General features: G+C 47.6%; 10 non-coding genes across 10 annotated transcripts; all 10 read right to left on the bottom strand.

Annotated features, from left to right (window-relative positions):
• Nucleotides 1-338: 338 nt before the first annotated feature.
• On the bottom strand, nt 339-410 carry TRNAP-UGG. The gene has a single exon. It is a non-coding gene; the product is annotated as a tRNA-Pro (tRNA).
• A 295-nt stretch (nt 411-705) lies between these two features.
• On the bottom strand, nt 706-777 carry TRNAM-CAU. The gene has a single exon. It is a non-coding gene; the product is annotated as a tRNA-Met (tRNA).
• A 1,172-nt stretch (nt 778-1,949) lies between these two features.
• TRNAP-UGG lies at nt 1,950-2,021 on the bottom strand. Its single transcript has one exon. It is a non-coding gene; the product is annotated as a tRNA-Pro (tRNA).
• Nucleotides 2,022-2,316: 295 nt separating this feature from the next.
• Nucleotides 2,317-2,388, bottom strand: TRNAM-CAU. Its single transcript has one exon. It is a non-coding gene; the product is annotated as a tRNA-Met (tRNA).
• Nucleotides 2,389-3,561: 1,173 nt separating this feature from the next.
• Nucleotides 3,562-3,633, bottom strand: TRNAP-UGG. The gene has a single exon. It is a non-coding gene; the product is annotated as a tRNA-Pro (tRNA).
• Nucleotides 3,634-3,928: 295 nt separating this feature from the next.
• On the bottom strand, nt 3,929-4,000 carry TRNAM-CAU. Its single transcript has one exon. It is a non-coding gene; the product is annotated as a tRNA-Met (tRNA).
• Nucleotides 4,001-5,173: 1,173 nt separating this feature from the next.
• On the bottom strand, nt 5,174-5,245 carry TRNAP-UGG. Its single transcript has one exon. It is a non-coding gene; the product is annotated as a tRNA-Pro (tRNA).
• Nucleotides 5,246-5,540: 295 nt separating this feature from the next.
• On the bottom strand, nt 5,541-5,612 carry TRNAM-CAU. Its single transcript has one exon. It is a non-coding gene; the product is annotated as a tRNA-Met (tRNA).
• Nucleotides 5,613-6,786: 1,174 nt separating this feature from the next.
• TRNAP-UGG lies at nt 6,787-6,858 on the bottom strand. Its single transcript has one exon. It is a non-coding gene; the product is annotated as a tRNA-Pro (tRNA).
• A 295-nt stretch (nt 6,859-7,153) lies between these two features.
• TRNAM-CAU lies at nt 7,154-7,225 on the bottom strand. The gene has a single exon. It is a non-coding gene; the product is annotated as a tRNA-Met (tRNA).
• Nucleotides 7,226-9,181: the final 1,956 nt, after the last annotated feature.

Raw genomic sequence — 9,181 nt, 5'->3', positions numbered from 1 at the left:
AGGGCTTAGCCAATATCTTCTTCCTGCATGACCGATGGCTTGCCTGCCCGATCGCCCGTCCTGCCTCCGCTTGCTCTCCTGTCTTCCGTCTCTTGCAGTTACTGAAAAACCTGACGCGAGCATTCCTTTGCCATTTCCATGCTCCTTTATATTTCGGTCCATAATTCCTGTGTATCCCTTACATCCCATTCTCCTGACAAGGCTTCCTATGAAGAATGCCTTATTAATGTCCTTACCAAAAACACAAAAGCTTGACTAGTACAGGGTTTGCCACTCCTTCCAGCCAGCAGAGGTTTCTGCTTTCCGCCACCCAGGTGTCCCTGTGAGCAGAAATCAAAGGGCTCATCTGGGAGTTGAACCCAGGACCTCTCGCACCCAAAGCGAGAATCATACCCCTAGACCAATGAGCCACTGGATACCATCTTCCTTTCCAAAAGCGAGTGGAAGGTGGAAAGGTGCCTTCTTGGTGGCCAATGCTCCAACAAGCAGCTACGTTTAGCTTCAGGATACACTACCACAGATATTCCAAATTAGAACGCTGAGCTTTATGATGCGTTCTTGCTTGCCATTTTTCCAACAAGCAGGTGCTTTTAACCTTAGGGTTGACTAGCGCTGATATTCCTAATTAGAACACAAAGCTTTATGATGGGAAACTGTATCCTTCTGCTTTAAAATTTCATGCAGGACTTGAAAATGAGTCTGCACTAGCAGAGGATGGTTTCGATCCATCGACCTCTGGGTTATGGGCCCAGCACGCTCCCGCTGCGCCACTCTGCTCTGTGAGGAGAAGTCTGCCGTTCTCTTTTAAATGCAGCAGGTCGCGTCCATGACACTCAAGGCCATTAAAGAGTGCTTTGGTGTATCTCTTCTCCCGCTTGCTTCACTTGTCCGTCTCCATGCAAGCGTACGTACCTAACCTTTGCTCCATTCAGCTCTCCTTGCCGGGTGACACCGGGCAAGTGTATTGCTTTATGCCATCAGCTTTCTTCTGATTTTTCTCTTCACTTAAAACATAGTAGCAGGATTATTGGCAGAAAAGGACCAAATGCTCAATCCAGTCTGCCCAGCAAGCTTCTTCAGGTAGTAACCTGCTCTCTGTGCAGGTAACTCCCATGTTTCTCTTAAGGGAGGTAACTGCCGCTCCGTGCTGTTATCCCCAAGCCTTATGATTTCCCCCCAAAATTGCAGCTGGCGACCTTTTATACTGGGAGAGGGGCTTTCTTGAAAATCCGGACAGTGCCGCTTGATTTGCTTTGCTTGTGGACTTGGTCTTAGAAGCGGTGTCGCAGTTGCATTAGAAGCACCAAAAGCTTATTGGCTAAGGGTAGTAATCTCCATGCCTTCTGCGAAAGGTAGTAACTGCCTCTGCAGGAGGTTACTCCCATGCAAGCTTTCTTCCTTTCCTTTAGGACTTGGCCGTAGCAGCAGTCCTGAGATTCTTCCCTCACCTCTGCATATCGGTATCCCTGAGTGAAGAAGTCAGGACCCTCGGTTGATGATAGAATCCAATTCCTCTTTTCCGCACTGCCGCCCTTCCCTTGATTCTCCTTTCCCCTATCGGTCTTCCTCTGTTCACTTGAACAGCTAAAGAACTGCGTGTGGGCAACCTTTAGGGCTTAGCCAATATCTTCTTCCTGCATGACCGATGGCTTGCCTGCCCGATCGCCCGTCCTGCCTCCGCTTGCTCTCCTGTCTTCCGTCTCTTGCAGTTACTGAAAAACCTGACGCGAGCATTCCTTTGCCATTTCCATGCTCCTTTATATTTCGGTCCATAATTCCTGTGTATCCCTTACATCCCATTCTCCTGACAAGGCTTCCTATGAAGAATGCCTTATTAATGTCCTTACCAAAAACACAAAAGCTTGACTAGTACAGGGTTTGCCACTCCTTCCAGCCAGCAGAGGTTTCTGCTTTCCGCCACCCAGGTGTCCCTGTGAGCAGAAATCAAAGGGCTCATCTGGGAGTTGAACCCAGGACCTCTCGCACCCAAAGCGAGAATCATACCCCTAGACCAATGAGCCACTGGATACCATCTTCCTTTCCAAAAGCGAGTGGAAGGTGGAAAGGTGCCTTCTTGGTGGCCAATGCTCCAACAAGCAGCTACGTTTAGCTTCAGGATACACTACCACAGATATTCCAAATTAGAACGCTGAGCTTTATGATGCGTTCTTGCTTGCCATTTTTCCAACAAGCAGGTGCTTTTAACCTTAGGGTTGACAAGCGCTGATATTCCTAATTAGAACACAAAGCTTTATGATGGGAAACTGTATCCTTCTGCTTTAAAATTTCATGCAGGACTTGAAAATGAGTCTGCACTAGCAGAGGATGGTTTCGATCCATCGACCTCTGGGTTATGGGCCCAGCACGCTCCCGCTGCGCCACTCTGCTCTGTGAGGAGAAGTCTGCCGTTCTCTTTTAAATGCAGCAGGTCGCGTCCATGACACTCAAGGCCATTAAAGAGTGCTTTGGTGTATCTCTTCTCCCGCTTGCTTCACTTGTCCGTCTCCATGCAAGCGTACGTACCTAACCTTTGCTCCATTCAGCTCTCCTTGCCGGGTGACACCGGGCAAGTGTATTGCTTTATGCCATCAGCTTTCTTCTGATTTTTCTCTTCACTTAAAACATAGTAGCAGGATTATTGGCAGAAAAGGACCAAATGCTCAATCCAGTCTGCCCAGCAAGCTTCTTCAGGTAGTAACCTGCTCTCTGTGCAGGTAACTCCCATGTTTCTCTTAAGGGAGGTAACTGCCGCTCCGTGCTGTTATCCCCAAGCCTTATGATTTCCCCCCAAAATTGCAGCTGGCGACCTTTTATACTGGGAGAGGGGCTTTCTTGAAAATCCGGACAGTGCCGCTTGATTTGCTTTGCTTGTGGACTTGGTCTTAGAAGCGGTGTCGCAGTTGCATTAGAAGCACCAAAAGCTTATTGGCTAAGGGTAGTAATCTCCATGCCTTCTGCGAAAGGTAGTAACTGCCTCTGCAGGAGGTTACTCCCATGCAAGCTTTCTTCCTTTCCTTTAGGACTTGGCCGTAGCAGCAGTCCTGAGATTCTTCCCTCACCTCTGCATATCGGTATCCCTGAGTGAAGAAGTCAGGACCCTCGGTTGATGATAGAATCCAATTCCTCTTTTCCGCACTGCCGCCCTTCCCTTGGATTCTCCTTTCCCCTATCGGTCTTCCTCTGTTCACTTGAACAGCTAAAGAACTGCGTGTGGGCAACCTTTAGGGCTTAGCCAATATCTTCTTCCTGCATGACCGATGGCTTGCCTGCCCGATCGCCCGTCCTGCCTCCGCTTGCTCTCCTGTCTTCCGTCTCTTGCAGTTACTGAAAAACCTGACGCGAGCATTCCTTTGCCATTTCCATGCTCCTTTATATTTCGGTCCATAATTCCTGTGTATCCCTTACATCCCATTCTCCTGACAAGGCTTCCTATGAAGAATGCCTTATTAATGTCCTTACCAAAAACACAAAAGCTTGACTAGTACAGGGTTTGCCACTCCTTCCAGCCAGCAGAGGTTTCTGCTTTCCGCCACCCAGGTGTCCCTGTGAGCAGAAATCAAAGGGCTCATCTGGGAGTTGAACCCAGGACCTCTCGCACCCAAAGCGAGAATCATACCCCTAGACCAATGAGCCACTGGATACCATCTTCCTTTCCAAAAGCGAGTGGAAGGTGGAAAGGTGCCTTCTTGGTGGCCAATGCTCCAACAAGCAGCTACGTTTAGCTTCAGGATACACTACCACAGATATTCCAAATTAGAACGCTGAGCTTTATGATGCGTTCTTGCTTGCCATTTTTCCAACAAGCAGGTGCTTTTAACCTTAGGGTTGACTAGCGCTGATATTCCTAATTAGAACACAAAGCTTTATGATGGGAAACTGTATCCTTCTGCTTTAAAATTTCATGCAGGACTTGAAAATGAGTCTGCACTAGCAGAGGATGGTTTCGATCCATCGACCTCTGGGTTATGGGCCCAGCACGCTCCCGCTGCGCCACTCTGCTCTGTGAGGAGAAGTCTGCCGTTCTCTTTTAAATGCAGCAGGTCGCGTCCATGACACTCAAGGCCATTAAAGAGTGCTTTGGTGTATCTCTTCTCCCGCTTGCTTCACTTGTCCGTCTCCATGCAAGCGTACGTACCTAACCTTTGCTCCATTCAGCTCTCCTTGCCGGGTGACACCGGGCAAGTGTATTGCTTTATGCCATCAGCTTTCTTCTGATTTTTCTCTTCACTTAAAACATAGTAGCAGGATTATTGGCAGAAAAGGACCAAATGCTCAATCCAGTCTGCCCAGCAAGCTTCTTCAGGTAGTAACCTGCTCTCTGTGCAGGTAACTCCCATGTTTCTCTTAAGGGAGGTAACTGCCGCTCCGTGCTGTTATCCCCAAGCCTTATGATTTCCCCCCAAAATTGCAGCTGGCGACCTTTTATACTGGGAGAGGGGCTTTCTTGAAAATCCGGACAGTGCCGCTTGATTTGCTTTGCTTGTGGACTTGGTCTTAGAAGCGGTGTCGCAGTTGCATTAGAAGCACCAAAAGCTTATTGGCTAAGGGTAGTAATCTCCATGCCTTCTGCGAAAGGTAGTAACTGCCTCTGCAGGAGGTTACTCCCATGCAAGCTTTCTTCCTTTCCTTTAGGACTTGGCCGTAGCAGCAGTCCTGAGATTCTTCCCTCACCTCTGCATATCGGTATCCCTGAGTGAAGAAGTCAGGACCCTCGGTTGATGATAGAATCCAATTCCTCTTTTCCGCACTGCCGCCCTTCCCTTGGATTCTCCTTTCCCCTATCGGTCTTCCTCTGTTCACTTGAACAGCTAAAGAACTGCGTGTGGGCAACCTTTAGGGCTTAGCCAATATCTTCTTCCTGCATGACCGATGGCTTGCCTGCCCGATCGCCCGTCCTGCCTCCGCTTGCTCTCCTGTCTTCCGTCTCTTGCAGTTACTGAAAAACCTGACGCGAGCATTCCTTTGCCATTTCCATGCTCCTTTATATTTCGGTCCATAATTCCTGTGTATCCCTTACATCCCATTCTCCTGACAAGGCTTCCTATGAAGAATGCCTTATTAATGTCCTTACCAAAAACACAAAAGCTTGACTAGTACAGGGTTTGCCACTCCTTCCAGCCAGCAGAGGTTTCTGCTTTCCGCCACCCAGGTGTCCCTGTGAGCAGAAATCAAAGGGCTCATCTGGGAGTTGAACCCAGGACCTCTCGCACCCAAAGCGAGAATCATACCCCTAGACCAATGAGCCACTGGATACCATCTTCCTTTCCAAAAGCGAGTGGAAGGTGGAAAGGTGCCTTCTTGGTGGCCAATGCTCCAACAAGCAGCTACGTTTAGCTTCAGGATACACTACCACAGATATTCCAAATTAGAACGCTGAGCTTTATGATGCGTTCTTGCTTGCCATTTTTCCAACAAGCAGGTGCTTTTAACCTTAGGGTTGACTAGCGCTGATATTCCTAATTAGAACACAAAGCTTTATGATGGGAAACTGTATCCTTCTGCTTTAAAATTTCATGCAGGACTTGAAAATGAGTCTGCACTAGCAGAGGATGGTTTCGATCCATCGACCTCTGGGTTATGGGCCCAGCACGCTCCCGCTGCGCCACTCTGCTCTGTGAGGAGAAGTCTGCCGTTCTCTTTTAAATGCAGCAGGTCGCGTCCATGACACTCAAGGCCATTAAAGAGTGCTTTGGTGTATCTCTTCTCCCGCTTGCTTCACTTGTCCGTCTCCATGCAAGCGTACGTACCTAACCTTTGCTCCATTCAGCTCTCCTTGCCGGGTGACACCGGGCAAGTGTATTGCTTTATGCCATCAGCTTTCTTCTGATTTTTCTCTTCACTTAAAACATAGTAGCAGGATTATTGGCAGAAAAGGACCAAATGCTCAATCCAGTCTGCCCAGCAAGCTTCTTCAGGTAGTAACCTGCTCTCTGTGCAGGTAACTCCCATGTTTCTCTTAAGGGAGGTAACTGCCGCTCCGTGCTGTTATCCCCAAGCCTTATGATTTCCCCCCAAAATTGCAGCTGGCGACCTTTTATACTGGGAGAGGGGCTTTCTTGAAAATCCGGACAGTGCCGCTTGATTTGCTTTGCTTGTGGACTTGGTCTTAGAAGCGGTGTCGCAGTTGCATTAGAAGCACCAAAAGCTTATTGGCTAAGGGTAGTAATCTCCATGCCTTCTGCGAAAGGTAGTAACTGCCTCTGCAGGAGGTTACTCCCATGCAAGCTTTCTTCCTTTCCTTTAGGACTTGGCCGTAGCAGCAGTCCTGAGATTCTTCCCTCACCTCTGCATATCGGTATCCCTGAGTGAAGAAGTCAGGACCCTAGGGTTGATGATAGAATCCAATTCCTCTTTTCCGCACTGCCGCCCTTCCCTTGGATTCTCCTTTCCCCTATCGGTCTTCCTCTGTTCACTTGAACAGCTAAAGAACTGCGTGTGGGCATCCTTTAGGGCTTAGCCAATATCTTCTTCCTGCATGACCGATGGCTTGCCTGCCCGATCGCCCGTCCTGCCTCCGCTTGCTCTCCTGTCTTCCGTCTCTTGCAGTTACTGAAAAACCTGACGCGAGCATTCCTTTGCCATTTCCATGCTCCTTTATATTTCGGTCCATAATTCCTGTGTATCCCTTACATCCCATTCTCCTGACAAGGCTTCCTATGAAGAATGCCTTATTAATGTCCTTACCAAAAACACAAAAGCTTGACTAGTACAGGGTTTGCCACTCCTTCCAGCCAGCAGAGGTTTCTGCTTTCCGCCACCCAGGTGTCCCTGTGAGCAGAAATCAAAGGGCTCATCTGGGAGTTGAACCCAGGACCTCTCGCACCCAAAGCGAGAATCATACCCCTAGACCAATGAGCCACTGGATACCATCTTCCTTTCCAAAAGCGAGTGGAAGGTGGAAAGGTGCCTTCTTGGTGGCCAATGCTCCAACAAGCAGCTACGTTTAGCTTCAGGATACACTACCACAGATATTCCAAATTAGAACGCTGAGCTTTATGATGCGTTCTTGCTTGCCATTTTTCCAACAAGCAGGTGCTTTTAACCTTAGGGTTGACTAGCGCTGATATTCCTAATTAGAACACAAAGCTTTATGATGGGAAACTGTATCCTTCTGCTTTAAAATTTCATGCAGGACTTGAAAATGAGTCTGCACTAGCAGAGGATGGTTTCGATCCATCGACCTCTGGGTTATGGGCCCAGCACGCTCCCGCTGCGCCACTCTGCTCTGTGAGGAGAAGTCTGCCGTTCTCTTTTAAATGCAGCAGGTCGCGTCCATGACACTCAAGGCCATTAAAGAGTGCTTTGGTGTATCTCTTCTCCCGCTTGCTTCACTTGTCCGTCTCCATGCAAGCGTACGTACCTAACCTTTGCTCCATTCAGCTCTCCTTGCCGGGTGACACCGGGCAAGTGTATTGCTTTATGCCATCAGCTTTCTTCTGATTTTTCTCTTCACTTAAAACATAGTAGCAGGATTATTGGCAGAAAAGGACCAAATGCTCAATCCAGTCTGCCCAGCAAGCTTCTTCAGGTAGTAACCTGCTCTCTGTGCAGGTAACTCCCATGTTTCTCTTAAGGGAGGTAACTGCCGCTCCGTGCTGTTATCCCCAAGCCTTATGATTTCCCCCCAAAATTGCAGCTGGCGACCTTTTATACTGGGAGAGGGGCTTTCTTGAAAATCCGGACAGTGCCGCTTGATTTGCTTTGCTTGTGGACTTGGTCTTAGAAGCGGTGTCGCAGTTGCATTAGAAGCACCAAAAGCTTATTGGCTAAGGGTAGTAATCTCCATGCCTTCTGCGAAAGGTAGTAACTGCCTCTGCAGGAGGTTACTCCCATGCAAGCTTTCTTCCTTTCCTTTAGGACTTGGCCGTAGCAGCAGTCCTGAGATTCTTCCCTCACCTCTGCATATCGGTATCCCTGAGTGAAGAAGTCAGGACCCTCGGTTGATGATAGAATCCAATTCCTCTTTTCCGCACTGCCGCCCTTCCCTTGGATTCTCCTTTCCCCTATCGGTCTTCCTCTGTTCACTTGAACAGCTAAAGAACTGCGTGTGGGCAACCTTTAGGGCTTAGCCAATATCTTCTTCCTGCATGACTGATGGCTTGCCTGCCCGATCGCCCGTCCTGCCTCCGCTTGCTCTCCTGTCTTCCGTCTCTTGCAGTTACTGAAAAACCTGACGCGAGCATTCCTTTGCCATTTCCATGCTCCTTTATATTTCGGTCCATAATTCCTGTGTATCCCTTACATCCCATTCTCCTGACAAGGCTTCCTATGAAGAATGCCTTATTAATGTCCTTACCAAAAACACAGTCTGCCCAGCAAGCTTCTTGAGGTAGTAACCTGCTCTCTGTGCAGGTAACTCCCATGTTTCTCTTAAGGGCAGTAACTGCAGCTCCGTGCTGTTATCCCCAAGCCTTATGATTACCCCCCAAAATTGCAGCTGGCGACCTTTTATACTGGGAGAAGGGCTTTTCAGTGGGATGAAATGGAAATTTAGTTTTAATGATGATTCAATACTTGATAACTTTTTGAAAGAAGTAGCAAAATTATGACATATATGATAATTTTTAATTAACTTAACTTGGAGGCAGGACTGTAGCCCCAATTTTTACATTGCACACAATACTTTTCAGCAGATAATGGCTTTTAGCCTCTATTGATCCCAGTTGTATTAGATTTGAACAAGTGATTATATAGGTGAAATACTCTTCCTGTGGCAAGTCATACAGCAAGATAGCTCCTTTACCAATAACAGTCTTAATTGTATATGTTTCTTTTGTGGGTAGATGTATTGTGCACATTTGTTTATTTATAGTCATGTTACCTTCTCTCCTTCTATCTTAATTCTTATCTTCCCCGTTCTCATTTATTCTAGTACTTTTTCTCTTCATAGCTTTTTTCTTTTTCCCTACTTTCCTTTTCTTTTTTCTTTGTTTCTTCTCTCAACCTCCCTTCTCCCCTTCCCTAATACTTTATCTTTCTTTGAATCATATTATGAGCCATGACTTCTATTTATAATGCATGATTCTAATTCATACAGGGGTAGACTTTAAAAGGTTGTGCATGGCATACATGTGCACGCGCTACCCGGCACACGCATATGTACATCCGGTTTTATAACTCGCACGTGTAGGAATGCGCGCAAGTTATAAAATCATGGGTCGGCATGCGCAAGGGGTACACA

The sequence above is a fragment of the Rhinatrema bivittatum genome, chromosome 1 (assembly GCF_901001135.1).
Source record: "Rhinatrema bivittatum chromosome 1, aRhiBiv1.1, whole genome shotgun sequence".
In the NCBI taxonomy this organism is placed as follows: Eukaryota; Metazoa; Chordata; class Amphibia; order Gymnophiona; family Rhinatrematidae; genus Rhinatrema; species Rhinatrema bivittatum.
This window is presented reverse-complemented; position numbering and strand designations above follow the sequence as displayed.